This window comes from Mustela erminea, chromosome X, assembly GCF_009829155.1.
Source record: "Mustela erminea isolate mMusErm1 chromosome X, mMusErm1.Pri, whole genome shotgun sequence".
Taxonomy (NCBI): Eukaryota; Metazoa; Chordata; class Mammalia; order Carnivora; family Mustelidae; genus Mustela; species Mustela erminea.
In genome coordinates, this window is record NC_045635.1 from 96,632,101 (window position 1) to 96,659,393 (window position 27,293).

General features: G+C 42.1%; 3 long non-coding RNA genes across 3 annotated transcripts in view; 2 read left to right on the forward strand and 1 right to left on the reverse strand.

Annotated features, from left to right (window-relative positions):
* LOC116582549 overlaps nt 1–22,995 on the reverse strand; it is a 32,380-nt gene extending 9,385 nt beyond the window's left edge. The window contains exon 1 of the long non-coding RNA XR_004282458.1: nt 22,773–22,995. This is a non-coding gene — a long non-coding RNA (uncharacterized LOC116582549). The remainder of the gene's footprint in view (nt 1–22,772) is intronic.
* Nucleotides 1,613–27,293, forward strand: part of LOC116582547 — a 113,934-nt gene continuing 88,253 nt past the window's right edge. The window contains exon 1 of the long non-coding RNA XR_004282453.1: nt 1,613–1,649. This is a non-coding gene — a long non-coding RNA (uncharacterized LOC116582547). The remainder of the gene's footprint in view (nt 1,650–27,293) is intronic.
* On the forward strand, nt 1,647–27,293 carry LOC116582548. Its single transcript, XR_004282457.1, has 3 exons — nt 1,647–1,660; nt 1,757–1,867; nt 26,627–27,293. It is a non-coding gene; the product is annotated as an uncharacterized LOC116582548 (long non-coding RNA).

Below are 27,293 nucleotides of genomic sequence, written 5' to 3' on the forward strand. Positions count from 1 at the left end.
CGTGGAGCTGGGAGCCCGAGGCGGGACTCGATCCCGGGACTCCAGGATCATGACCCGAGTGGAAGGCAGTCATCCCACCAACTGAGCTGTCCAGGCGTCCCTTACGCTGACATCTTGATCAAGATTCCCAACCATATGGATAAAGAAATCATGGTTTGACTACTTATTTGAGGACTATGAGAGAAAATACAAAAAACCAAAAGTTGGTGACGGTTAGGTTTATAAGGGCTGTAATTGCTTCTCTTTAATTCTGACTGAAGACAGGTGATATTTGGTTAACACACTGAGGAAATATTCAAAATCTTAATTGAAGTGAGTGGAATCTATTTTGAATGGGCTTTTATGGGACAATGCAATTATGTGGTAGGAGATCCTGAAAGGTGCCCACTACACAATTAAGAGGGTCAAGTCTGCAATGGCAGGAACTTTATGGCTGATGGCCAAAAGCTGAATCAGTTGCTGATCTAATGTGTGCCAGATGCTATTTTTAAGAAGGGAAACGCAGGCATGAAAGAGGAAAAAAAAACTGTCTCTGCTCACATGGGTCTCACGTTCTAGTGGGGGAGCATGAAAAGATAAGATCACTGAGACTCATGTCTATATGATGAATAGTGATCCAGCCTATGCACCAAGCTGAGGCGGGGGTGTTAAGACTTGGGGAGGCCGTGGGAATTTGCACCTTCATGTAGATGGGACAGCAAAGGCCTCATTGAGAAGGTGACATAAGAGGTGAAGGGGATGGGGGAGAGCCCTGGGGAGAGCTGGGGATGAAAGCTGCAACAGGAGGGAATATCCTGTAGCTCTTACTCTGTTAGATCTTTTCGCCCCTGACCAATCGTCGTGTTCCCTCCAGTTTCGATGCAGCAGGGTCTGTGTCGTATTTTGGCAGCACGCAAGCGGGCAGGTTTAGGGCCAGGATTACCTGGATGGTTTATGTAATCAAGATATGGTTCAAGACCTTTGCCACTTTGAATAAACTGAAGCTCTAGCCCTGCGTACTAAGCATATATGCTTCTATAAATTGGGTCTTTCTTGAAAATGCGTATAAATTTTTCCTTGCTTAGCATCTCACGTGACTCAATTCAGTTTATCTTATTTTTTTTAAGCTTTTATTTCTTTGTCAGAGAGAAAGCGCACAAGCAGGGGGAGCGGCAGGCAGAGGGAGAAGCAGGCTCCCCACTGAGCAGGGAGCCTGACGTGGGACTCGATCTCAGGACCCTGGGATCATGACCTGAGCCAAGGGAGATGCTTAACCGACTAAACCACCCAGGTGTCCCTCAGTCCAGTTTTATATAGACTGTTCACAGCTACTAGTGTGACAGTGCTGTACAAAATCCAAACTGTCCCCTCCTAGTGCCAGGATATTCATCCTTCACTGGAATCATTAAATAGTGAGTGGGGAACATTTCTGTATCCATGGATATGGGGCTAACAGGATATTTATTTCATTAACCTCAGGGATAAGCAGAGGGGCTGATCAGTATCTTTGGCCACTGAATCCAAGCAAACTACAGTGTGAAGTCATGAAATGGTCACAGTGGATGACAGCACAAAGGGCTTGCAGGGTATAAAGCCCAGACCATCTCTAGGTCCAGGCTTATTTCTCTCACGGGTGTGTGGTGGCTGGAAGGGTTTCTGTTACAGGACTAGTAAAAGACTGGTGTTATTTTCCTCTTTTTCATGCAGAATCTTTACTTGGAGAAGTTGATTTGCATCCGCAGCAAGGAAAATAAAAAATCCTTTCTTTCCTTTTCAGGTCACAGTTTTAGAAGAAAACCAAAGAGTGTGATCTACAGTGCGAGCTGTGGACCCCAGAGTTCAAGGTTAGACCAGGAGCAGACGCTGCCCTCACACTTCTGATAGCTAAGTTAAGTTGGCTCAGTTGTACTTCAATGCTGTGCTGTCCTTCTGCACATATGCTCCTTTGTCAAAGTCGGCCTCTCACTGACCTTCCTCTGTTCATATCTGGTTATCACCATGTCCATGTACATTCAGTCTCTCTAATGGTTCGTTATGATGATCGTGAAAGATCAAGAGCCTGGGAGAATGGAACTATTAACCCATCTGGTAAATTCCAAACTCAAAGCCCAGAAGAGGCCATGATTTGACCAGAGCTGCTTTCATGCACCTGATAGGCGTGGAACGTAAATTGTACCTTGTGTTTTATTCCCTTGATATTTACAAGCATGACTTTCTGAAAAATGCTTTAATCCAGTTTATCCTGATGCCATGGACGTCTTGGAAGAATCAGGTGTGCATCAGACTTCAGTTCATATAGCTTGGTTTTTAGTGCCCAAGTTTGGGTAAAGAGAGGCAGTGTTCTTTCAGTAACTTGAGGCCTTCTAAAGGTGTCAGAGTAGCCTGATCATACTTGCATTAACCCTAGAAGTAGGAAAGATTTGAGGTGATCCTGTTGTAAGGACCTTTTTAGCCAGTGCGACTCCATCTTGGTTAAAAAGCCATTTTGTTGTTTGTGCAGTACAACTTAAACTGACCCTGCCCCCTCCCCCCCCCCGCCCCTGAAACTTACTTAGAAGCAAGTCTGGGAAACCAGTAAAATATGGTCAGCCAGTTCCTAAAAACAGAGCCCAGAATACAAGGCCAGGTGAGTGAGTTCCTAATAACAGAGCCCAGAAGACAAGGACGAGTCAGGCCAGGTGGAGACATCCAATCAGTAAAAAGCACACATACTATCTCCCTAACCACCAGAAGAATGTAAACCCCACCTTTGGGGCGCCAAACTTGAGCACCAATTCTGACCAGAGTGATAGGTTAGTTCAAACAGCTACTATAGGGTAAATTGTAATTCAACTGACCACCTGCATGTGGCCTAACATGACTATGCAATGTTATAATCTCATTGGCCACCTATGTGTGGCCAGGCTTTTGCTCTATAAGTTAGTCTGTGCGGCTGGGAGGGGTCGCTCTCTTCAGAGGCGGCCCTGACTGGTCAGTCAGTTGATTCTTGAGCCTGTAAGCTGGGGGTGGTCGCTCTCTTCAGAGACGGCCCTGGCCGATCAGTCTGACTTCTAATGCGTGGCATAGAATAAAGCTTTGCATAACTTTAACTTTGTTTCAGTCTCGTTTTGTTTAATAACAGACCTAACACTGTTTGTCTCCCTGGACTGCTGAGGAAAAGAGCTTCTGTCATCTTCTATGGGATCAAAAGGATGAAGCTGACTTCCCCTGTGAAATGTAGTCTGCTGGAGCATGAACTCGCTTGTCATTTCTTTCTAAGACGAAAGCTACCTCTGTGAATGCCAATTCTATATTCTTCTTTTGGTCTGTGACACAGGGCAGGCTCACAGTAATAGCGAGAGAGGAGTAGCTTATGATGATGATATATTCTGTGATTTTAAAGTTTTTAAAAGATTGATTTGTTTGAGAGAGCGAGTCAGCAAGAGAGCACAAGGAGGGGGAAGGGGCAGGGGGAGAAGCAGACTCCCCGCTGAGCCCCCCATGAAGGGCTCCATCCCAGGACCCCGGGATCACAACCTCAGCCAAAGGCAGACGCTTAATCCACTGAGTCGCCCAGGTCCCCCTCGTTCTACAAGTCTGATGAAGGAGTCCTAAGAGACTGTTTTCTAATGGTGGTACAGGTTTGTCACCTCCTACGGACCATACCCTGGGCAGTCTCTCCTGCTGACATGGTGAGCGGTCAGGGTTCCACAGACCCCGGCTTCATGTACCGTGTGTCAGTTCCTAAGCTCTGTGAACCCGCAGCTGGAGCAGGGAGAGAGGAGAGCACGTGGGGAGGGGGGAGGCAGGACCCCAATCCCCCCGTGAGCTCCTCAACCTGCCAGCTCTGATTTCGAACAAATCTCTTTACTTCTTCAGGTTTTAATCTTCAACTAATATGTGGGGCAGTTAAATGAAGAATTCTTAAAAATGCGTGGTCATGGACCTTTCCAGGACACTGATGTATATTGTGGAAATTTTTGTTTTTAAAGATTTTAATTTATTTATTTGACAGAGAGAAATCACAAGTAGTCGGAGAGGCAGGCAGAGAGAGAGAGGGAAGCAGGCTCCCCGCTGAGGAGAGAGCCCGATGCGGGACTCGATCCCAGGACCCTGAGATCATGACCTGAGCCGAAGGCAACGACTTAACCCACTGAGCCACCCAGGCGCCCTGTGGAAATTAATTTTTAAAAGTGGACATGTGCAGAACTTAGCAGACACCACAGGAAGTATAAAGAAAACTCTGGATTTCTTTTAGAAATTTTTTTATTGTATAATTAAAATGTAGTGTTGTATTAACTTCAGGTGCACAATATAATGATTCAACAATTTTATACATTACTCTGTGCTCAGCATGATGAAGTATAGTTTACCATGTGTTACCAAACATTATTTAACTCTTAGTGACTACATTCCCTATGCTATACTTTCATTTCCGTGACTTATTTCCCCTTTATCTGTTTCTCCCACCCCCCCACCCAACTCCCTTCTGGCAACCACCAGTTTGTTCTCTTTACTTAAAAGTCCAGTTTTCTGGGGCGCCTGGGTGGCTCATTGAGCATGTGCCTTTGGCTCAGATCGTGGTCCCAGAGTCCTGGGATTGAGCCCCGTGTCAGGCTCCCTGCTCAGCAGGAAACCTCTGAGAGTGGGGAAAGAGAGGGGGAAGCCCTCTCCCACTCCCTCTGCTTGTGCTCCTGCTCTCACGGTCTCTGTCAAAAAATAAAATAAAAATCTGTTTTTCTTTGTTCATTTTTAAAAAAATTATACATATGACTAAAATCATGTGGTATTTGTCTTCCTTGGATTTTTAAAATAATTTTTAAGAAAGATTTTATTTATTTTATGAGGAGAGAGGAACACAAGCAGGGGGAGTGGGAGACGGAGAAGGTGGCTTCCCACTGAGAAGGGAGTCCAACACAGGACTCTATCCCAGGACCCCGGGATCATGACCTGAGCTGAAGTCAGATGCGTAACGACTGAGCCACCCAGGCACCCCGTCTTTCTCTGATTTTCTTAGCATAATGTCCTCCAGGTCCATCAGTGTTGCTGCCAATGGAAAGATCCCACTTTTTAATGGCTGGGTAGTAATTCATTATATAACAAACACATATAAACTCATACACCACATCTTTATTTTATCTATGGATGGACACTTGGTTTGCATCCTTATTGGGGCTGTTGTAAATAAGGCTGCAATAAGCATAGTGCATCTATCTTTTCGAATTAACATTTTTGCTTTCTCTGGGTAGATGTCCTGTAGTGGTAGTATTGGATCACATGGTATTTGTATTTTTTAATTTTGAGAATACTCCATACTGTTTTCCATAGCAGGTACACCATTTTGCATTCCATCAACACTGCAACAGGGTCCTTTTTCTCCATATCCTCGACAATACTTATTTCCTATGTTTTTGATCACAGGCATTCTGACAGCTGTAGGGTGATATTTCACTGTGATTTTTATTTGTATTTCTCTGATGATGAGTGATGTTCAGTATCTTTTCATGTGTCTGTTGGCTATTTGTATGTCTTCTTTGGAAAAAAATGTCTTTTCAGAGCCTCTGCCCACTCTTTAATTGGATTACTTGAGAGGGTTTTTTTTTTTTTGGTGTAGTTTAATTTCTTTATATATTTTAGATACTAACCCCTTATCAGATCATTTTCAAATATCTTCTCCCATTCAATAGGTTGTCTTGTCATTTTGTTGATGGTTTCCCTGGTCAGGCAAAAGTTTGTTTGTCTTATATGTAATCCCAAGAGTTTATTTTTGTTTATTTTCCTTGTCTGAGGAACATTAATTTGAAGAAACTATGTTTTCACCATTTTGCCTCCTTTATCATGTGGTCACATAAGCATGGGCTTATATCTGGGCAATTTAATACTTCCAGCAGTTTTTTGGAGGAGTCTTCATGATTTTCTATGTATATTGTTGTTTGCAACATGGTGCAATGTTAACACGGCACTTTAACTTTCTGTCTTACCAGTATGGATGCCTACTTCTTTTTCTTGTCCAGTTGCTGCAGCTAGGACTTCCAGTACTATACTGAATAAAAGTGGCAAGGGTGGACATCCTCATTTTGTTCCTGATATTAGTGAAAAAGCTCTCAGGTTTTCTCCATTCAGTATGATGTTAGCTGTGGTTTTTTCCTATATGTTCTTTATCATATTAAAGTATGATCCCTCTAACCCTACTTTGTTGGATTTTTCATGAAAGAATGATGAATTTTGTCAGATGCTTTCCCTGCATCTACTGAGATGATCATAGGATTTTCAGCCTTCATTCGTATCATGCTGATTGACTTGTGAATACTGAACCATCTGTGCATGCCTGAATTAAATTCCAATTGATCATGGTGGATGATCCTTTGAATACATCGTATGTAATTTGCTAATATTTTGTTGAGGATTTTTGCATCTATGTTAATCAGAGATATTCGCCTGTACTTTTCTTTTTTTGTGATTTTACTTATTTGGGTCCTTTCTCTTTCTTTCCTGATGAATCTGGATAAGGGTCTGTCAATTTTGTTTACTGTTTCATAGAAACAGCTCCTGGTTTCATTGCTATTTCCTATTGATTTTTTAGTCTCAATGTAATTTATTTCTGTTGTGATCTTTATTATTTACTTTCTTCCACTTACCTGGGGCTTTGTTCATTGTTCTTTCTAGTTCCTTTAGGTGTAGAGTTAGATTATTTGAGGTTGTTCCAGTTTCTTGAGTTAGGCCTATATTGTTATATACTTCTTACAACATTTATACTTCGTCCCAAAGATTTTGGACCAGTTTTTTTTTTTCATTTTAATCTGTCTCCATGTTTATTTGTTTGATTTCTTTGATTGCCTCACTGACCCACTGGTTGCTTAGTATCATGTTGTTTAGTCTCCATATGTTTGTTTCTTGTAGTCTTTGTCTTTTGTTTTATTTCTAGTTTCAATACCGCTGTGATCAGAAAATAAATGCATGGCACAGTTTCAGTCTTCTTAAGTTTACTGAGGACTGTTCTGTGGCCTGACACTATCTATTCTGGAGTGTGTTCCATGTGCACTTGAAAAGAATGCGTATGCTATTGTTTTTGGATGGAATGTTCTGTCCGTGTCTGTTAGGTTCATTTGGTCTAAGGTGTCATTAATAGTCATTGTTGACTTTTTTTTTTGCCTGAACGATCTATCCATTGATGTAAGTGGAGTTAAAGGCAACTACTATTTTTGTATTACCATCAATTTCTCTTTATGTCCATTAGTTATTATTTGCTTTATGCAGTTCAATGTTCCACTGTTGGGTGTATAGACATTTTTAACTTATATCCTCATGTTGGGTTGACCCCTTTATCATTATGTAATGCCCTTCTTTGTCTCTTATTGTATTCTTTGTTTTAAAGTACACTTTGTCTGACACAAGTATTGCTACCCAGCTTTTTTATTTCCTGAGGAGTATTTTTCCATCCCCTGACTTTTAGTCTGTATGCATCTTTAGGTCTGAGGAGAGTCTCTTGTAGGCTGTACATAGATGGGTCTGTTTTTTTTTTTCTTCCATTCCACCACCCCATGTGCTTTCATTGGAGTATTTAGGTAATTTCATTTAAAGGTAGTTATGTACTTATTGCCATTGTGTTACCTTTTTGGGGGTTGTTTTTGTGGTTATTTGTTCCTTCTTCCCTTGTTCTGTGATTGATGGGTTCTATAGTGTTATGCTTGGCCTTCGTTTTATTTTCTGAGTATCTATCATAAAATTTGGTTTCTGGTTACCATGTGGCTCCTATATAACATTGTAAGTACACTGCAGTCTGTATTAATTTGATGGTCATTTAAGTTCAAACACATTCTTAAAAAAAAAAAAATAAACCAAAGAGTCTTTTATTTTCCCCCTTCTGTTCTCTTCCATTATATGTTGTCATATTTTGTATTTTTATTCATCATTTTCTTATGTCTAATGATGGCCATTTCTTTTTTTTTAAATTTTTTATTTTTATAAACATATATTTTTATCCCCAGGGGTACAGGTCTGTGAATCGATGATGGCCATTTCTTTTCCACTTAAAGAAGTCCCTTTAGAAAAATAATTTCGGTGAAAATAGATAGGGAGACAAACCATAAGAGACTCTAAACTATAGGAAACAAACAGGGTTGCTGGAGGGAGTGGGTTGGGGGATGAGATAACTGGGTAATGGGCATTAAGGAGGGCGCTTGATGTAAGAAGCATTATATGCAATTGATCAATCACTAAATTCTACCTTAGATACTATTAATATGCTATGTGTTAATTAAATTGAATTGAAAGAAACATTTTTTAAAAAGTCCCTTTAACATTTCTTGTAAAGCTGGTTTAGCGGTGCTTATCTTTGTCTGGGAAACTCTCCTTTAAATCTGAATGATTACCTTGCAATGTAGAATATTCCTGGTTATAGGTTTTTTCCTTTTCGTACTTTGAATATATCCTGCCATTGCCTGCTTGTCTGCAGTTTCTGGTAAAAAATCAGGTGACAGCATTCTGGGGTTTCTCCTATATGTAACTTATTTTTCTTGCTGCTTTAAAATTCTCCCTTTACCATTAGTTTTTGTCAATTTAATCATGTGTCACGATGTAGACCTCCTTAGGCTCATCTTGTTTGGAACTGTGATTCTTGGATTTGGATGTCTAATTCCTTCCCTAGGTTAGGGAGGTTTTCAGTTATTTCTTCAAGTAAGTTTTTAACACCTTCCTCTCTTCTCGTGGGACACCTGTAATGCAACCGTTTTATGCTGTCTAAGAGATCTCTTAACCTATCCTCATTTAAAAATTTGTTTTCCTTTTTGCTGTTCAACTATGTGCTTTCCACTGCCTACCTTGCAGATGGCTGATACATTCTTCTACAGCAGCTACTCTGTTGTTGATTTCTTCTAGTGTTTGTTATTGTATACTTTAACTCTGATGGGTGCATTTTTGTATTTTCTACCCATTTTGAAATTCTCATTTCATTCTTCCATTCTTTTCTCCAGCTCAGTGTCTTTATAATCACTACTTTAACTTCTTTTATCAGGCATATTGCTTATCTCTGCTTCATTTAGTTCTTTTTCTGAGGTTTTCCTTTTTCTTTGTTTTAGAGAATATTCCTATGTCTCCCCATTTTGTTTTTTGTTTGTTTGTTTGTTTGTATGGATTAGGTGGAACAGGTACTTCTTCTAAAGTTGAAGGGAATGGCCTTGTGTCTGCTGTCCCAAATGTAGACTGTGTGCCTGGTGACTTTTGCTGGCTGACTGGAGTTGTGGCGGTATATGCTAGTTGTTCCTTTAAACCATAGCTTCTTACAGAAAGTAAAAATAATAACAAAAATGAAAAATAATAAAATTTGAGAAAAAGGGAAAAAAAGAATAAAAACAAGACAGGTTTAAAACAACTGTGGCTTACTTTCTGTGCCCCAGCATTACAGGGGCTGGTGTGTGCTTGTGAACTATGGACTTGCTAAGGTTGCAAGCTCCCTGTCAGCCAGATCCTGTTCTGGTCTGAGGGTTTAAGGTGAAGGGGAAGAAAGTATCCCTGCAAGTTCTTCAGGCCTTTTATTTATATTTTTTAAGATTTTACTTATTTAGGGGCGCCTGGGTGGCTCAGTGGGTTGGAGCCTCTGCCTTTGGCTCGGGTCATGATTTCAGAGTCCTGGGATCGAGCCCCACATCAGGATCTCTGCTCCGCAGGGAGCCTGCTTCCTCCCCTCTCTCTCTCCCTGCCTCTCTGCCTACTTGTGATCTCTATCTATCAAATAAATAAGTAAAATCTTTTTTTTTTTTTTTTTTAAGATTTTACTTATTTATTTGACAGAGCACAAGCAGGGGGAGAAGAGGGCTCCCTGGAGACTGCTGCGGAGCTCGATCCCAGAACCTTGGGATCATGACCAGAGCTAAAGGCATTCACTTAACCAGCTAAACCACCCAGGCTCCTCCCTCCAGGCCTTTTAAACTGTGGCTTTTTGTGTGTGTACCGGCATGACTGGGACTGGTGAGAGCTTATAACCCTGGGCTTGCTGATGTCACAAAATTACTGTACCAGACTTGCGCATTATGGCATCTGGGTCCTGTTCCCATCGGGGGTTTTAAGGGAGAAGGGTAGAGTGTGTTTTATGTCTCTTTGTTTAAGGTCTCCCTTAGATCCCCACTCTTCTCAAGTCCAGTGAGTATGTTTATGACCATTATTTGGAATAATTTATCAGATATATCGCTTATCTCCATTTCAGAATTTAGTTCTTCTGCCAGGGTTCTGTCATCTTCTTTCATTTCGGACCTATTCTTTGGTCTCCTTATTTTGTATGTACTTGTTTCTATGTATTAAGAAGGTCAATTGGGGTGCCTCGGTGGCTCAGTGGGCTAAGCCTCTGCCTTCTGCTCAGGTCATGATCCCAGGGTTCTGGGATCGAGCCCCAGATCTGGCTCTGCTCAGCAGGGAGTCTGCTTCCCGCCCCCACTGCCTGTCTCTCTGCCTACTTGTGATCTCTGTCTGTCAAATAAATAAATTTAAAAAAAAAAGAAGAAGAAGAAGAAGAAGGTCAGCTATGTCTCCTGAGCTTGAAACTAGTGCCCTTATGGAGAAGAGGGCCTGTGGTGCTCCGTAGCACAATGCCCCATGGTCACCAGAACCGGGCGCTGCAGTGGCGTCTCCTATGTGGGTTGACTGTGCCCTATTGTTGTGTCTGAGCCACACTGGCTATTTGCATGCTTTGCATTTGCAGGTTTGAATGCTATGCGTGCACCTCGCAGGGTTGTCCTGTGCTGTTGAGGGGCCTGAAGGCCACCACCAGCTAGTGATTTGTCAGCGTCAACATTCATGCTTGCTCTCCACACTTAAAGTCCATGTGATACAGTTGCATGCACACCAAACTGCAATATGCTCCCGGAGCTGCCCCGCCCCTGAGAGGCTTTCGTTGGTGGGTGTGGCCAGCAGTCAGATGGGAAGTCTGCCCCCAGTCTTTCTGCTGGGGCCCGCAGCTGCACCTGACAGCAGGGCAACTCTCCCTGTGCTGCCAGCTAAAGGACTTGGCTGCTGGAACTTAAGCATGCTGGCTTGTGGTTTTATCTCTGCCCCCACCCAACCCAGGGCAGGAGTCACTTTGGGTGGCATCAGTCCTCACCACCTGGGGCTCCCTTTGGGGTGTGTCAGGGCAGCAGCCTATTTGGGAAGATGCCTGAGAAGTTGGGTTGCTCTTACAGGGTAGGTCTGCAAGGGAGCACAGGGACAGGGTTCATGGTCCTAGCAAGACAGGTGGAGTGTTTGGGCTGGTCTGAAAGCATCCCACTACCTAGGATGGGGTAAGGGCAGAGAAATGGTGCCTGCCAACAGTTTTGTTCCTGAAGACATCTCGTAAAGCTCCCTGTCCCTCCAGCACATGCTTTGAGATGAGTAAATAAATATCCATCACGTATACTCAGGTGCTTCTCACACTCCTGCTTTTGTGCTATGTCTTGGCCCTGTTATTTGTTAAAGGTGGCTCTTTGAGGGCGGGGATTCTGTCTCCTGTTGTCTTCTGGCTCTCCCTGAGCTAAGCCCAATAATTAAAACACACAGATTAAGACAAGTTAAGCCCCTCCTGATTTTCAAAGCCAAATGTTCTAAGGACTTGTCTTCCCAGCATGGGTCTGTCAGGTCTGGGGTGCCCAGAGCAGGTCCCATCCTCTCTTCTGTGCTTGGTGTCCCTCCCATTTGTGGTTAGTCTCATCAGGGTTTTGGCTCCCTTTGACTTTGTCTTTCATCACTCAAATCATATAGACCCCTACTTGAAACTCTGCAATAATGTCCCATTAAAATTAGAATCACAGTAACTCCCAAGCATGGTCAGCAACAAACAAGATCTGGTTGACAGGGAGCCTGCAACCTCAGTGAGCCCACAGGCCACAAACTCACACTAGTTCCTGTAGTGCTGGGGCACAGAAAGTAAGCCACAGTTGTTTTTGTCTTCACCCTGATCACTTAACCACCTTCCTCCTTGGCTGCTTTGCCACAGATATACAGGTTTGGGGCTTTTTTCTTAACACAAACTGCTTTATTTTAAATGTACAATCAATAAATATTGACATTGCACCTGAAAAAAGATCACCATCATCAAAATAAGGAACACATCCATCACATCTGAAAGTTCCCTCAGTATAATATACATAGTAATGAAAACTACACTGTTACTCCAAAGTGAATCTCTAGTTATTTGTTTCATCCTAACTAGCAATTTATTAAGGTGATTTCATATGTATTTTTAAAACATGCACCTGTTGTATTTGCATGTACAGGTTTAGTGCTTTCTGCTCCAGATCAAATATTAAGGGTATTTTGAGTCTTAATCATCATGTCTTTGGCACATTTGCACCCATAAAAAAAAAATCACAGAAGAAATTTTATAGAATTATAAAATTGTAGAAGTTTAAGCATTTGGAATCCTTTTAAGTGGTTAAGAATGTGATCAAAATATATACTGTGGATGCATAGTTATGGTCCTCAACAAGCCTAGTGTTGTATTCAGGAAGCCAGCTAATTAAAGAGTATTGTTAACTTATGCTTTGTGTGTGGTATAGTTCAATTTCTCTTTAATTAACAATAGACATAGAAATGAGATGACCTATAAAATTATAAATTTCATGTTATGTATTTACGAAAGGAAAAAGCTTTCCTCAACCTTCTTGGGGTCCCTGGCTGGGTCTGAAAATTAAACTGACAAAGACATGTTAACACAGCATTTTTGCAGATTTATTTAAATTTTATAGGATACAGGAATTCTGTAAGGAATTGTAGAGTTGCATATTTTTATGCTGCGTCTGATAGGTCAGGGCGCATGAGGTAATTGAAATAAGTGTGTGGGGGGGTAATTCTTGGCAGCCCTTCTTACTTAGAGATAATGATGCTTCTTGAGACCTGTTTCCGGAAAGTAAGGCAAGGGATGTGGGCGAGGTCAGAGACCAACCTGTTTCTGCCATTTTCTCAAACTTCTTCCTCTTCAAATATTCAATATGCCACGGTTCCATATTTTGGGGTGGCATGTTTTAAGGCCCATCAGTATACTGTGCTGCAATAAAACAATACCCTGCATAGCAGAATTACAGGGATGGAAGCTACCTAATGCATGAGATCTGATGGGATCATTAGTAATCACTCTGTTTAATTTAAATCAGTTCTTGTGCAGACTAAGCAATAGGTAAAGTAAGCAAGCAAAAACAGCAGTTGGAATTTCAGGAGTGACAAGGCTCATTAAATGTTAGATAAAATAGCTTGAATCACACATCCTCTCCTTTCTCTTTTGCAAAACCTTTGAAATACTGTTTCCATTACAGAGTACTTTATTTCTGGATCCCAAACACAACTCCAAATACTGATGTTTTTCCTAATAAGCTTACTATAATCTACCATTGCTTCCTCATCACCTCTACTATATATATGGGAGAAAAACACCAGCCTCACTAAAGAAATTATTTGGTTGCAGGAAGGATCTGGTTAGAAGCAATGAACTTCAGAAAATCCCCACTGCCTTCCTTCAGTCTTCACTTCCTGATAACAGGAGTTGGGTGGAGAACGGTGGGGTGGCCACCTAGTTCTATACTTCATAGACTCTATTTTTTTTTAAGATTTTATTTATTTGACAGAGAGAGATCACAAGTAGGCAGAGAGGTAGGCAGAGGGGAAGGAGAAAGCAGGCTCCCCACTGGGCAGAGAACCTGATGAGGGGCTCAGTCCCAGGACACTGAGATCATGACCTGAGCCAAAGGCAGAGGCCTAAGCCACTGAGCCACCCAGGCGCCCCTACTTCATGGACTCTAAAGTTGGTCTTCTTGATACCAACAAAACCCAAACAACAATCACACCTGGTCTCTGCTTAAAGTGAGCTCAATTAGCTTCTATGGATTTTTTAAAGTTTTTTATTTTAATGATTTTATTTATTTATTTAACAGATCAAGTAGGGAAGGAAGGGGGAAGCAGGCTCCCTGCTGAGCAGAGAGCCCAATGAGGGGCTCGATCCCAGGACCCTGAGATCATGATCCGAGCAGAAGGCAGGGGGCTTAACCCACTGAACCACCCAAACACCCCTTCTTTGAATTTTCTACTTCACTTTTTAAAAATGATACTCCTACTTTGTAGAGGCTTGGTGAAATATGAGGGTGCCTTTTCACACCATGTTAATGTCTCAGATGAATGTCTTTGAAGAAATGCCAGCTTTTTGAGTATAATATTATTTACATTTAGAGTGTCACTTGTTTCATATAAGCTGCAATTACATAAGGTGCTAGCCAGAGTTCCATTCTTTTGCATTGTAGAATCCTTACAACTTTGGTATAGTTCTTTCTTTCCTGTTGGTGGGAAGGATGAAGGATTGAAGCACAAATCAAAACTAGTTTTCAGACTTCTGATAGGAAGGAAGATAAAGTACTTATATACTTACATACAGGAAGTTAAAATACTCTTCAAAATGGATTTTTCATGGAGATGAAATAATCACCCTTCCTACTCATTCCTTACATTAGAGCATCACAGAAATTACTTAAGGGCTTCTAAAGAAATGTCTTCACTCTTCCAGTTACTAGAACAGATTCTGAGAGCTTGAGCATAAAATGTTTGTGGGAAGCTGTCAGTTTCATTGGTGATAAAGTGTCTAATGTTATAATATTCTTGTTTTAAGTAGGAGCACATTCAAAATTTCATTTGATAATTCAGAATCCACTTAATTTGGGGCTGACATTTTCACTAGATAATCACAATGTGACCTACTTGTACGTATCTATCTACTAAAGCTTCCTGTAAACGTATATTTTGGCAAAAGCAGCACTAAAAATAATCAAGAGATTTCAGTACTCTCCTCACCAACATTTAGAATGTGTTGATCAGTGAAGGGCAAAACCATAACCGGCAAAATGAAATGTGTGTGTTTCCTTGGGGGGGTGGTTAGGGGTTTTAAAGATTTTATTTATTTGAGAGAAAGTTAGCATGGGGGCGGCGGGAGTGAAGGAGAGGGAGAAGCAGACTCTCGCTGAGCAGAGAGCCTGACGTGGGGCTTAATCTCATGACCCTGGCATCATGACCTGAGCAGAAGGCAGACACTTAACCTACTGAGCCACCCAGCGCCCCAAGGTTAGGGTTTTTAAAGCAAAAGTTTTGAAGCCATTTTAAACAAAATGTGACTGGTGCTGGTATAGCTACAGTTGGACTAATCTGTACATGATTGGTTGTTATAACTAGTGCTAGGCAGAAAGTCCTTTTGGACCATTCTACCAATGCTATAGATGCCTTGACTTTTAGCTAAGGTCAGCAACAATTCTGAGAATCTGAGACAGGAGACTTAAGTCCTACTTCCTCAATGTCCTCCTGGTTCCATTTTTAAATACCCCTCTAAGCAACTCCCAATTTATTCTCTCCATTATCATTTCCCTCTTCTGATTAGGATCTTTCTTTATGTAAGAAAGCATCAATGATCAACCTTGGCTTTGTAGTCCCACTGTGATGCCTGACTGGCCAAAAGCCTACTCCAGGTCCATCAAATCTCGGGGGTGGGGGTGGAGGAGGAGGTGGAGGGAGTCTCCTGGTTGGTAGATATTTGTCAAGCCTGCTGTGTGAGTCTTAAGGCTCCGTCTGAGCAACAAGGAGGTTTAAGGAAGTGGATCTTAGGCTATGTCAACTGAAGTTTCAGTTGTCATTGTTCGTGAGTGGGTCTGATGAATATTTTCAGATCTTTGAGCAAGCATTATTTTGACATTTTGAGTAGAACAACAATGGGAAAGGCATAACATAATTTGGCCATAATAAGTTGGGTACAAATTAAAACAACAACAATACAATTTGTAGACCTATTCTAGTTAAATTCTACAATGTGATCTCATGTTAGAAGGTACCAACCTCCAGCCAGAAAAAGAAACCTCAAAGGAGACAACAGTCACTGATAATTGATGGATAAGCCTGCAGGGGATCACAGCTATTATTTTCATAATCAGAAGGATCTTCATCAGATAATCTGTTACGGATAAGTCTCTTTTCTTCATGTGATGGGAGATCAGATGGGATCTGAGAATTGTGAGGGGGGAAAATAAGAAGGACCAAAAGGCCTTGGCCAATAATTCTCCAGTTATTTAAATGACCAAATGACCCAAGAGTGTTGGCATATGCACAAAGAGGTATACTGTGGGGGGTGCATGACAAGGTCTCATTTTTGTAAAGGAGAAGGGGAGAGCATCTAGCCAGGGATCAGAGAACTTTGAAGGTCCAATGGTTTGGTTAAAAGAACATATTTCTTATAAAAGAGTACCACTGAGCTGCTAAAAGATAGCATGAGGTTTGGTGCATAATGGGTTGGTACATTCAAGTAGGAATATCCAAAAGACTTGACATAATGGCGATGAACAGCTGAAAAGGTTTCTGTTATAACAAGTGGAAGATACACAATTTGTATAGTGGAAATCATAGGAAGGGAAGGAGTGGGTTTCTACCCTTTTTTTTGGGGGGGGGGTAATGAAAGTTCTATTGACCCAGGAGGTGCTCTTTAATTTAGGGGTAGGGAAGGCCACCTAGGTGGCCCAGTTGGTTAAGTGTCTGCCTTCAGCTCAGGTCATGATGCCAGGGGCCTGGGACTGAGCCCCACCTGGGGCTCCCTTTTCAGTAGGGAGTCTACTTCTCTCTCTCCCTCTTCCTCTGTGAGTGGGCTCTCTCTAGCTGGCTCTCTCAAATAAATAAATAAAATCTTTTAAAAAATGTAGGGGGAGGGAGCATAAAGCATGGAGGATTTTCTTAAGGCAAGAATATCTTGACATAAAAAGTGATAGAGGGAGGTGGTTTGTTGTAACTAATGGAAATATTTGGGACCATGGAAAAACTGTACATAGGTAACATTATGGGATCATTATTATCAATAAAGGACCCAGGGGGAGCATGGTGACAAATCTAACACAAAGGTCTCCAGAAGTTCCAAGGAATTGGGACATGTGAATTATAGCATTGTTTTCCCAATCAGACACTGAAATGAAAGGGAAGAGAAATAGGCCTCATAAGAACTGGTGTAACCTATCTTATGAACATAATACTGGCCTAACCCCACATCTTGTGAGGGCAGTCTACACAGATGTCATCTGCTTCCTTTTCCAAGAAGGGATTAGTCTGAGGTCCAGTTAGATGTTGAAGCCTTTTTAAAATAAGAAACATGAACCAACAAGTACATGCCTTCTACTTCAGCAGCACAATGACTGGCCAATAATACCTGCTGGGGTCTCTTGTAGCCAGACTGGAGGGAATCTTTATGGTGGTCTTTTCTAATAAACAGTGTCTCCAGCCTTAACCTGTTGATGTTTGAGGTCTTTATCTCCTAGGAGTGCACTGTGAAAAGACTGTTCTACCACTCTCTCATTTCCTTGAAGAGTTTATATCGATACCTTACAAGAAGCCATCATCTTACCTTTAAGTAAAAGCTGGGTTCATATGCACCGTGAGCTAACCTCACTGGTCTTCCAGTTATTCAAAGGGTTAGTGGATCTAAGATTCAGTTGTACAAAGGGAAGAGCTTTTGGCCATTCAAGTGGGAAAAATCCTAGTTGGGTTTTTATAATGCCACCAGCTCATTCTAAAATGTTGGAGAATTGAGGATGGAGAGGCAATACAGAAATGTTGCATAATTGGCTAAATGTGGCAAATGGCCTGCATTATTTATCCAGTGAAATGGGTCCCTCGCTCGCTATGAAGTTCCAAGGGTATTCTCCAGGAGGGAAAAAACTTTTCTAGTAGGATTTTTCCTATGGGCGATAGTGCAGATCTGTGATAAGGGAAAGCTTCTACTCAGTGAGAAAATGTACAAACCATTACTAAAACACATTTCTATCTTTGCAATGGTGACAGCTAGATGAAATCCAATTACCACATCTCACAAAGGGTCCAGAGAGTAAGGAAAAATGACCCCTAGAACTATGAAGGGGTTTCCAGGGTTATCTTTAGGGCAAATCTGACATTTCTCATAAATTTGAGGGGCTATTTTTTTAAGATTTTATTTATTTGATAGAGATCACAAGTAGGCAGAGAGGCAGGCACAGAGAATGAGGGGGAACCAGGCTCCCTACTGAGCAGAGAGTCCGATGCGGGGCTTGATCCCAGGACCCTGGGATCATGACCTGAGCTGAAGGCAGAGGCTTTAACCCACTGAGCCACCCAGGTGCCCCCTGAGCAGCTATTTTTAAAATTTTTTTGAGAGAAAGTGTAAGCAGTGGATTAGGGGGAGAGGGAGAGAGAATCTCCAGCAGACTCCCCACTGAGCATGGAGTTCAACACAGGACTCAATCTCATGACCCTGAGATAATGATCTGAGCTGAAATCAAGAGTCTGATGCTCAACTGACTAAGTCATCCAGGTGCCCCTTGAGGGGCTATTTTTAGAGATGGTTTCCAAAAATATTGTTTCCCCAAAAGACCATCTTGACAATATTTGAATGGGTAAGTTCATTAATATAATTAAGAATTTGTTCTCGGAGGCAATCAGGGAGGACTGGTCTGCTCTTTGACCCATACCAAAGATTCCACTGAAGATCAAATCAACAGCCTTGATGAGACCATTTTTAATCCTTTCCTGAGTCAATTTCTTGGGCCTCTCTATGTGTTTCTTCAAGCTTTTAGTAAAGTCAGCTGGTAAAAGTGGCCACCTGTTGGGTGGCAACATTCCCTTTTGCTTCCTCCATGGTTGCCACTGAATGATCAGGAATTTTGATAATGGCTAAAGGCTTACGGTTTTGTATAGAATCCGAGCCAAGAGTTCGAAGACGTAACTATTTTTAATCTGTTGTCACAGAGGTTAAAAATGCTCTTTGTTTCCTCAAGCATATCAAAATCACAGTAGCTGTTAACATAAATGTTAGTGATCTGTCCTGCCAATGTCAGGGTGGCAGCAGGGGGAGGGGCTTAAGTTGAGGCAAATAATTCAGCCTAATAATTCAGGTCATGATTTCAGGGTCCTGGGATCGAGCCCTGGGTCAGGGTCCCGGCTCAGCGGGAAGCCTGCTTCTCCCTCTCCTGCTCCCTCTGCTTGTGTACTCTTTCTCCTTCTCTCTGTCAGATAAATCAATACCTTAAAAAAAAGATTTACTTATTTCAGAGAGAGCGAGCATGAGTGGGAGGTGGGCAGAGGGGGGTGAGAATCTTAAGCAGACTTCCCGCTGAGTGTGGAGCCCAACACAGGGCTCGATCCCATGACCATCACAACTTAAGCCAAAATCAAGAGTTGGACGCCTAACCGACCGCACCATCCAGGCGTCCCAGGACAGTAGGATTTAAGGAATGACAGCATGCAGGAGTATTTGGGGGTGAGAGGTTCATCTACTGGAGGGTTAGTGCTAAAGGGGAACATATATAGTCAGTATGGAACCCATGACCATTTCTTCAGTGTTCTCAACTAATTCAGCAGTGGCAGTTGTAAGCTCTCATGAAGGGTGGCAGTCCACAGTTGTGGAATCCAACTGTTGGCAACAGGAGCCAAGAGGCCTGTACTGGTCCCCATCTCACTGTCTTAGAATGCCACGGGCATTCCCTTCTCTTTCATGTGTGAAGAGAAAGAATGGTAGGTCAGGGTTTGGGTGTCCCAGGGCCGGAGGAGTCAAGAGGCCATGCTTTATTTTTATGAAAGCTTCTTGACTTTCTTGGACCCAAGTAAGGGGGGGTCAGGTTGGTCAGACTTGAGGAGAGAGAAAAGCAGTTGGGCCAGGGCTGGAACATTAGGTATCCAATTTCTGCAGTATCTAGCTAAGCCTCGAAGTCTGCACAGCTGGTATTTGGCAGTAGGCAGGACAACAGTCCCTGGGCTCTGTCTGGATCAAGGAGTAATCCCTGATTTGAAATAAGGTGTCCCAAGTATTTAACCTGGGGCAAACAAAATCGCAGCTTTTCTTTAGACACCTTTACCCATTTTTAGCCAGGGCCTTTAGAAGATGAAGGCTATCTTTGGTACAAGCCTCTTGAGAAGGAGAACAAAGGAACAGGTCATCCACATATTATAACAGGGAAGAGCCTTCAGAGAATTCTAGATCTAAAATGTCTACTCTCGGGGCACCTGGGTGGCTCAGTTGGTTAAATATCTGCCTTTGACTCAGGCCACAATCCTGGGGGTCCTGGGATTAAGCCCCATGTCGGGCTCCCTATTTGGCAGAGAGCCTGCTTCTCTCTCTCCCCCTGAAGCTCCTCCTGCGTGTGCACCACTCTGTCAAATAAATAGAAATCTAAAAAAAATAAAAATAAAAAACAAAGTCAGCTTTCAGCATTTGGAAAAGTAAGTGGTGTAGCCCTGTGGCATAAATGTTTATGCATACTGCCCTTCCCAGATGAAGGCAAATAAGAACGGGCTTTCAGGATCACCAGGTATGCTGAAGGCACTGCAAGGGTCTAACCTGGGAAAGGTTTTGCTGTTAGGAGGAATGGTTGTGAGCAAGGTGCGAGGGCTGAGGAATAACATTATTATTGCTTGCCCTGAGGTCCTGTATAAAATTCTATCCTCTTACATGTAGTTTACGGACAAGGAGGGTGAGGGTGTTACAGGACTAGGAACAACTAATCCTTTCTATAAACAGTCCTCAATGGTAGGTTTCTAATTCCTTGGATGGCCTTAGTGCGTACTTTTCATCAATTTACATTTTGATGGGCAGTGCAGAATGAATGGACCTGATACTGGTCATATCTCAGGGACAGAGCTAGGTGAGGTTCTGGGGCAGGGGTTTTCGAGCAAGAATGGGGACAGATATTAAGGTTTGGGGATTTTCCTGAAAATTTGGATTTCCAGGTTCCATATTTAAAAATAGTTCCCCCGTTTGTGAAAAGGAGATGTGTGCCTGATGGGCTTCAAGATAATCCTGATCTAGTGAGTAAATGGGAGCCAAAGGTGTTGGGAGAAATGAATACTTTTTTTAATAGGTCCCAGGTAGATAGAATGGGATGGGAAAAGATGGTTGGAGCTAAAACTGGTAAGTAAAGCCCAAATAGAGAGGGGATTTTTCCTCTCCTCCAAACCAATACTTTGGGGGAAACTGACATAACTGTGGTGAGGGGGATAGGAATAAAGCTGCTTCTGTAAGTCCTCAGAGCAGCTCTACTGTTGAGACTGGTGAAAGGAGTACTTGAAAGGGAAATGGGGAAAGCTGACTAACCTTGCCTTGAGTCGGTCTTCTCAGTTTTAGGCAATCTGTTTTTAAATGTCCCAGCTTTTTATAGTAATGACAAGTACCTTTTGGAATAGTGCCACAACCCAGAAGTGGGGGTTTACTTTGGTTAGCTCTTAACTGTTGGAATTGAAGGCTCATAGTCTAGGTGGCTTTCTTTTTATTAGTCTTTGAATAAATTCAATAGTGGATTTGCATATTGATGAGATTAGGAGTTTGCATAGTCTGCCAACTTAAATGAGTTTTCTTTATGAGGAATGGTAATAGTTCTTCAACTAAGCCATCAACAAAGATGGGATTAAAAATGGTGTAATTGGTTTGAGCCGTAGCAGAAAGGCCAGAGTTGTTGGCAAAGATCCTCTCTAGTTGGTTACAATAATTGAGAACAGATTCTTCAGGTTTTTGAATATACTGCTGAACTTTTTTTTCCCCCTGATCTATGGATTCTGGGAAAGCCTTAGGAATAGTTTCAGAGTCTTTCTCAGTTTAAGGGCTTCTGTTCTGTCAGTGGCCCTCCATTTGGAGAAGTCGTCTAGTGTTACCCCAATGGGCAAGATGCATGCAGTTCCTAGCCTGTCCTCCATCAACTAGCATTATGAATAGTTGATATAAATCAGGAAAAAAAACAGGTTCATATTGGATCACAATGGCAAATTCCTCAGCAAATTTATGAAGATCTTCAGTGGCTTTGAGGAATTCTTTAGCCCTGGTCCTTAATTCAGCTTTTGACCAGGGAGGGAAGGAAGTCTAGGCAACTCCTGCTTCCCCAGGCTTAACCTTAAATGGGGCAGCAAGAAAGGGAGGGGGTAAAGGGGAGCTTTAGGTCCCGCAGGATCTGAAGAGGGGTGAGGAGGGTCTCCAGGATAGAAGGGGAGTTGAGCTAAGGATGGATATAGAGGAAAAGGAGATGGTATAGTGCTTGAGTGTGAAGCAAGGAGTTTTTAAGGATTTGGCCTATTCTTCTAATTTTGAAAGCCTCTTGGAAAGATGTGAATTGGAAGCTAACTGCCTGTGAGGGAAGCTAACTTCTGTTTTTCATTTTAAGGCCTCTGGATACCAATTAAAAGAAGTTTTCTACTGGCTTTGTTTTGGCTTTATAGCCTTTTTCCAATTGTGCATGCAAGTGAGCTAATTTTTACTCCATCTTTAGCCAGTGGAGTTTTTTTTTTAAAGGTTTTATTTGAGAGAGAGGGAGGCAGAGCACAAGCCGGTGGAGAGGCAGAGGGAGAGGGAGAAGCAGACTCCCTGCCCAGCTGGAAGCCTGACATGGGACTCTATTCCAGGACCTGGAGATGATGGCCCGAGCTGAAGGCAGACCCTTAACCATCTAAGCCAGCAGGCACCCTGCCAGCGTAGTTTTAAAAATCACCCAAGGTAATAAGAATCCAACAGGACAAAAATTTACAGTAGGAAGGACAATATTCTTTAAACATAAAACCTGCAGGAGTCCTATAGAGGGTTGGTCATAAAAGCCTTTCTTAGAAGCAGGATTTCCCATGAATTAGTACTCAGAAGACCACTAAACAGAAATCTTCCACTAGGAAACATGAGGACAGAATCCTCTCCTCAAATATGAGTGAGGATGGAAGCCAGCAAGACAGAACACCCAGCTAAAGGCCTGAACCGGAGGGAGGTTTAGGACGGAGAGGACATAACCACCATGACCCAAAGCCACTGAAGAGACAAGTGAAATAGACTTGTAGGTACCCACTCAAATCCACAATGATGCTGGAGATGGTAACTGGTCACTCCTGACGCCATGTAATAACTGAAAGGCAGAACTGCAATCTGCAAAATAAAATTGGTATGTTTACTGGGGGTCTTAGGGTTTGCAATCTGGGAGACACAGAGTTAACTGAAATCAAAATTGTGCTCCAGGGCACCTGGGTGGCTCAGTCGTTAAGGTCTGCCTTCGGCTCAGGTCATGATCCCAGGGTCCTCCTACTTATTTATTTAACAGAGAGAGAAAGGAAACATAAGATCTTTTTTTTTTTTTAATGTGTGTTCTGGAGAGACAAAGCTAAAGGTTTTTAAGGAGGAAAGAGGAAATTTACGTAAGTTGTCTTGAATGAAATGTGACTGGACTGGTTGTTAAGAGTAATGCCAGGAAGAAAGTCCATTTATGTTCAAGTGTTTTTTAAAGATTATATTTATTTATTTATTTTAGAGAGAGCATGTGCCCACATGTGAGCAGGGTGTGGGAGGGTCAGAGGGAGAGAGAATCTTATTTTTCTTTTTAAAAGATTTTTATTTATTTATTTGACGGACAGAGATCACAAGTAGCAGAGAGGGAGGCAGAGAGAAAGAGGAGGAAGCAGGCTCCACCCAGGCGCCCCGGGAGAGAGAATCTTAAGCAGGCTCCATGCCCCCAATGCAGGGTTTGATCTCATGACGCTGAGATCGTGACCTGAGCCAAAATCAGGAGCCAGACACTTAACCAAAGGAACCACCCGCATGCCCCCATATATGTTCAATTTGAACACGCAGCAGACGCCTTGGCTTTTAGCTCAAGTCAGTGACAGTTCTGGGAGTCTGAGACAGAAAATATATGTCCCACTTTTTCAGTGTCCTCCTGACTCCATTTTAAATAACCCTCTTAGCAATGTTTACTCCATTTTATTCTGTAATCAAATGGAAGAACCTACATTCTTCCAGTGACTATCTGTATTCCTTCTCTTATTCTGAGTCCTTTTAAGAGGCGATATAAAGTAGTAATAAAATAATAAGAATTCATTGTAAAATCTGAGTTCAGCTTTGCCACCAGTTGGTTGTGGTTTTAAGTCATTTATATTTCTTGGATCTTAGCTGCATCACTAAGGAGAGAGGATAGGATTAGTGGACTTATAAAAGACCTCTTTCCATTCACATAGGACTTGTATGGTTAATTTTTAAATTATAAGTAGATTATGTTCCTCTCCACAAATGTAGCAATAAGCCATTACAGAAGGAAATTGTGGACAGTGTGTTTGTTTGAGCACTATGCTCAAAAAGCACACAGGAGGGGCGCCTGGGTGGCTCAGTGGGTTAAGCCTCTGCCTTCGGATCAGGTCATGATCTCAGGGTCCTGGGCTTTCTGCTCAGCAGGGAGCCTGCTTCCTCCTCTGTCTCTGCCTGCCTCTCTGCCTACTTATGATCTCTCTCTCTGTCAAATAAAATCTTAAAAAAAAAACAAACCACACATAAGGAGCTAATTTTAGGAGGGGAAATGAGAATATGGATTCAGAGAAATCTTTTTTTTTTTTTTTAAGATTTTGTTTATTCATTTGTCAGAAAGAGAAGCAGGCTCCCAGCTGAGCAATGAGCCCAATGCAGGACTTGATCCCAGGACCCTGGGATCACTACCCAAGGTGAAGGCAGATACTTAACCCACTGAGCCACCCAGGTGCCCTGGATTCAGAAAAATTTAAACTTGGATAGCAGTGAAGCTGCTGACCAAGCTCATATCTTCTCAGTGAAGCTGGAATCAAGGTCACTGACCATGAAGACTTTGGGGAGTGTTTGAAATTTCAAAAGATTGGGATAAGCCACAGTGAGATATTTTCCAGGGTCCTGGAATTGAGTACCACATTGGGCTCCTTGCTCAGCAGAGAGCCTGCTTCTCTCTCTGCCACTCCCCCTGTTTGTGCCTGCTCTGAAAAATAAAATATTTACAAAATAATAATAAAATTATTTATTCTGGGGATCTAATGAACAGCATGGTGATTGTAAAGTTGCCAAGAGATCTTTAAAAGTTCTCACCAGACACACACAAAGGTAACTGCATAGTGGTGATGCATGCTATCTAACTCTACTGTGGTAATCATATCCTTAGATGTACATTTACCTCTGATGTACGTATATCAAATCACATGGTATACCTTAAACTTAGACCACGTTACATGTCAATTATATCTCAGTAAATCTGGGGAAAAAATTAAATAGTAATAGCCTTCCTCTCCCTGGTGAGGGGGAGAGAAACTCTTTACCAATAGAAATGTCCTTTATGAAAGAAAGCTTGTGTCATTTTTGGAACCCTTCCTATGTTGGCTGGTTCTCAACGGCCTTTAGCTTTTGTCCCTGTTCCAAAGAGACATACTTTGGGGTGGTATATTCTGGAATCTGTTCTGGAACCTGTCACCCCCCATCAGATGCTCTCTCTGGCCTAGTACTGTATTTTAACCTCCCACCTTTATTCTTATAACATTTCATACAAGTGGTTTCCCTCAGCCATCTCAGAGGACATAACTATTTTATACACAGTAGCACCTCTTTTTGGATGCCAGACAATGAAGGTTGAAGTAGAAAGATTCTAATTTGCATTAATGTCCATTCATTTGAGCATTCTATCAGTACAATCTCTTTTCAAGGTTATACAGTAAAGAAATTGAACTGCTTGATAGTTCTTTAAAAAATTAATAGTCTATTTTTCTGAGTAGTTTTAGATTTATCAAGAAATGACTAGAAAGTGCAGTGTTCACAGATAATCCCTCACCTACTCCCTCTTTCTAGTTTCCTCTATTACTAACAGTTTGCCTTACTGTGGTCCATTTGATACGGGTAATGAAGGCCACAGTTTACAGTGCAGCTCAACATTTGCGGTGTATTTCTTTGGATTTTCACAAATACATAAGGATATGTATCGACCATTACATTATCATATAGCAGAGTTCTACTGCCCTAAAAAAATATTCCTGTTTCCACCAATTCATCTCATCCCCCCCACCCTGTGGAATCCCTCATAACTACTGGTCTTTTAAAAATACTTATTTATTTGAGAGAGACTCCATGAGTGGAGAGGGAGAAGCAGACTCCCTGCTGAGCAGGGAGGCTTATGTGGGACTCAATCCCAGGACCCTGGGATCAAAAACTTAAGCTGAAGTCAGACACTGAACTGACTGAGCCACCCAGGTGCCCCCATCTCTGTATCTTTTTGTAGTTTGATCGTTCATTTCTTTTATTCCATTTACATTCCATTGTTTGGAGGTACCACCATTCATTTATTCATTCACCTACTAAAGGACATCTTGGTTGCTTCCATGTTTTGGCAATTAGGAATAAAGCTGCTGTAAACATTTGTGTACAGGCTTCTGTGCAGAGAGGTTTTCAACTCCCTAGGGTAAATACAATCACAATCGCTGGATCTTATAGTAAGAGGATGGTTACTTTTGGATGCCTGGGTGGCTCAGTCAGTTAAGTGTCTGCCTTAGGCTCAGATCATGATCCCAGGGTCCTGGGATCGAGCCCCACATGGGGCTCTCTGCTGAGGGGGAAGTCTGCTTCTCCCTCTGCCCTCCCCGAACTCATGCTCTCTCTCTCAAATAAAAAAATAAAACCTTTGTAAAAGGTTTTGCATGAGAACTGTCTTCTAAAGTGGCACTGAGCATTGCCACTGGCAATGAACAAGAGTTCCTGCTGTGCCACAGCCTCACCAGCATTTGGTGTTAAGGGCTTATTAGGAGGATTTGCTTTCTAATTAAGTCTTAGAAGTTAAGTACAATCAATTTTCAACAGCAGAACAATAAATGTGTTCATGCTATATAAAGAAAAACTACTCTGTCCTCTCATTTTTTCGTTTTTATTTTCCAGAAGTGAGAAGTGGTTTTTTACCTGAAGTTAGGGGCACAGTTCATCTTGCTACCATGATGGCCACCAGCCCTGCCTCCGCACAGAACTGTCATGAAAATAATCAGGAACCCTGAACTTCTGAGTGTCTGAGACTTCAGCAAGCAAAAAATCCTCCATTTATTTAACATGGAATACTATTTAAAGCCTTCCTGAAACTATGTGTACATTCATAGTGGTGATTAATGCAGAGAAGTGAAGAATTCAGAACCTGACCCCAAGTTCAAGATGAGCTGCTAGGAAAAAAATTCAAAGGCCTTGGAACAGAATTCCAGCAACATCAAACCAAAGTACTGAAGCTACATAGACTTTTTGTCTTGTCACATTGAGTTCAATGGTAGAAAATAATCTAGAGGTGCCTGGGGTAGCTCAGTCATTTAAGTGTCCGACTCGTGGTTTTGGCTCAGGTCGTAATCTCAGGGTGGTAGCTCTGCACTCAGTGGGGAGTCCGCTGGTGGTTCTTCTCCCTTAGTTCCTGCCCGCTGCACCTCGCCCCGTCCTCGTCCACACGGTCTCAAAATAAATAAATCTTTTTTTAAAAAAGAAAATGATCTTGTCAGAAGGAAAATGTGACCACAAGCAGACTTACTGGCAATTACGCATTTTAGTTTCAGTGACTCTATAAATAAGG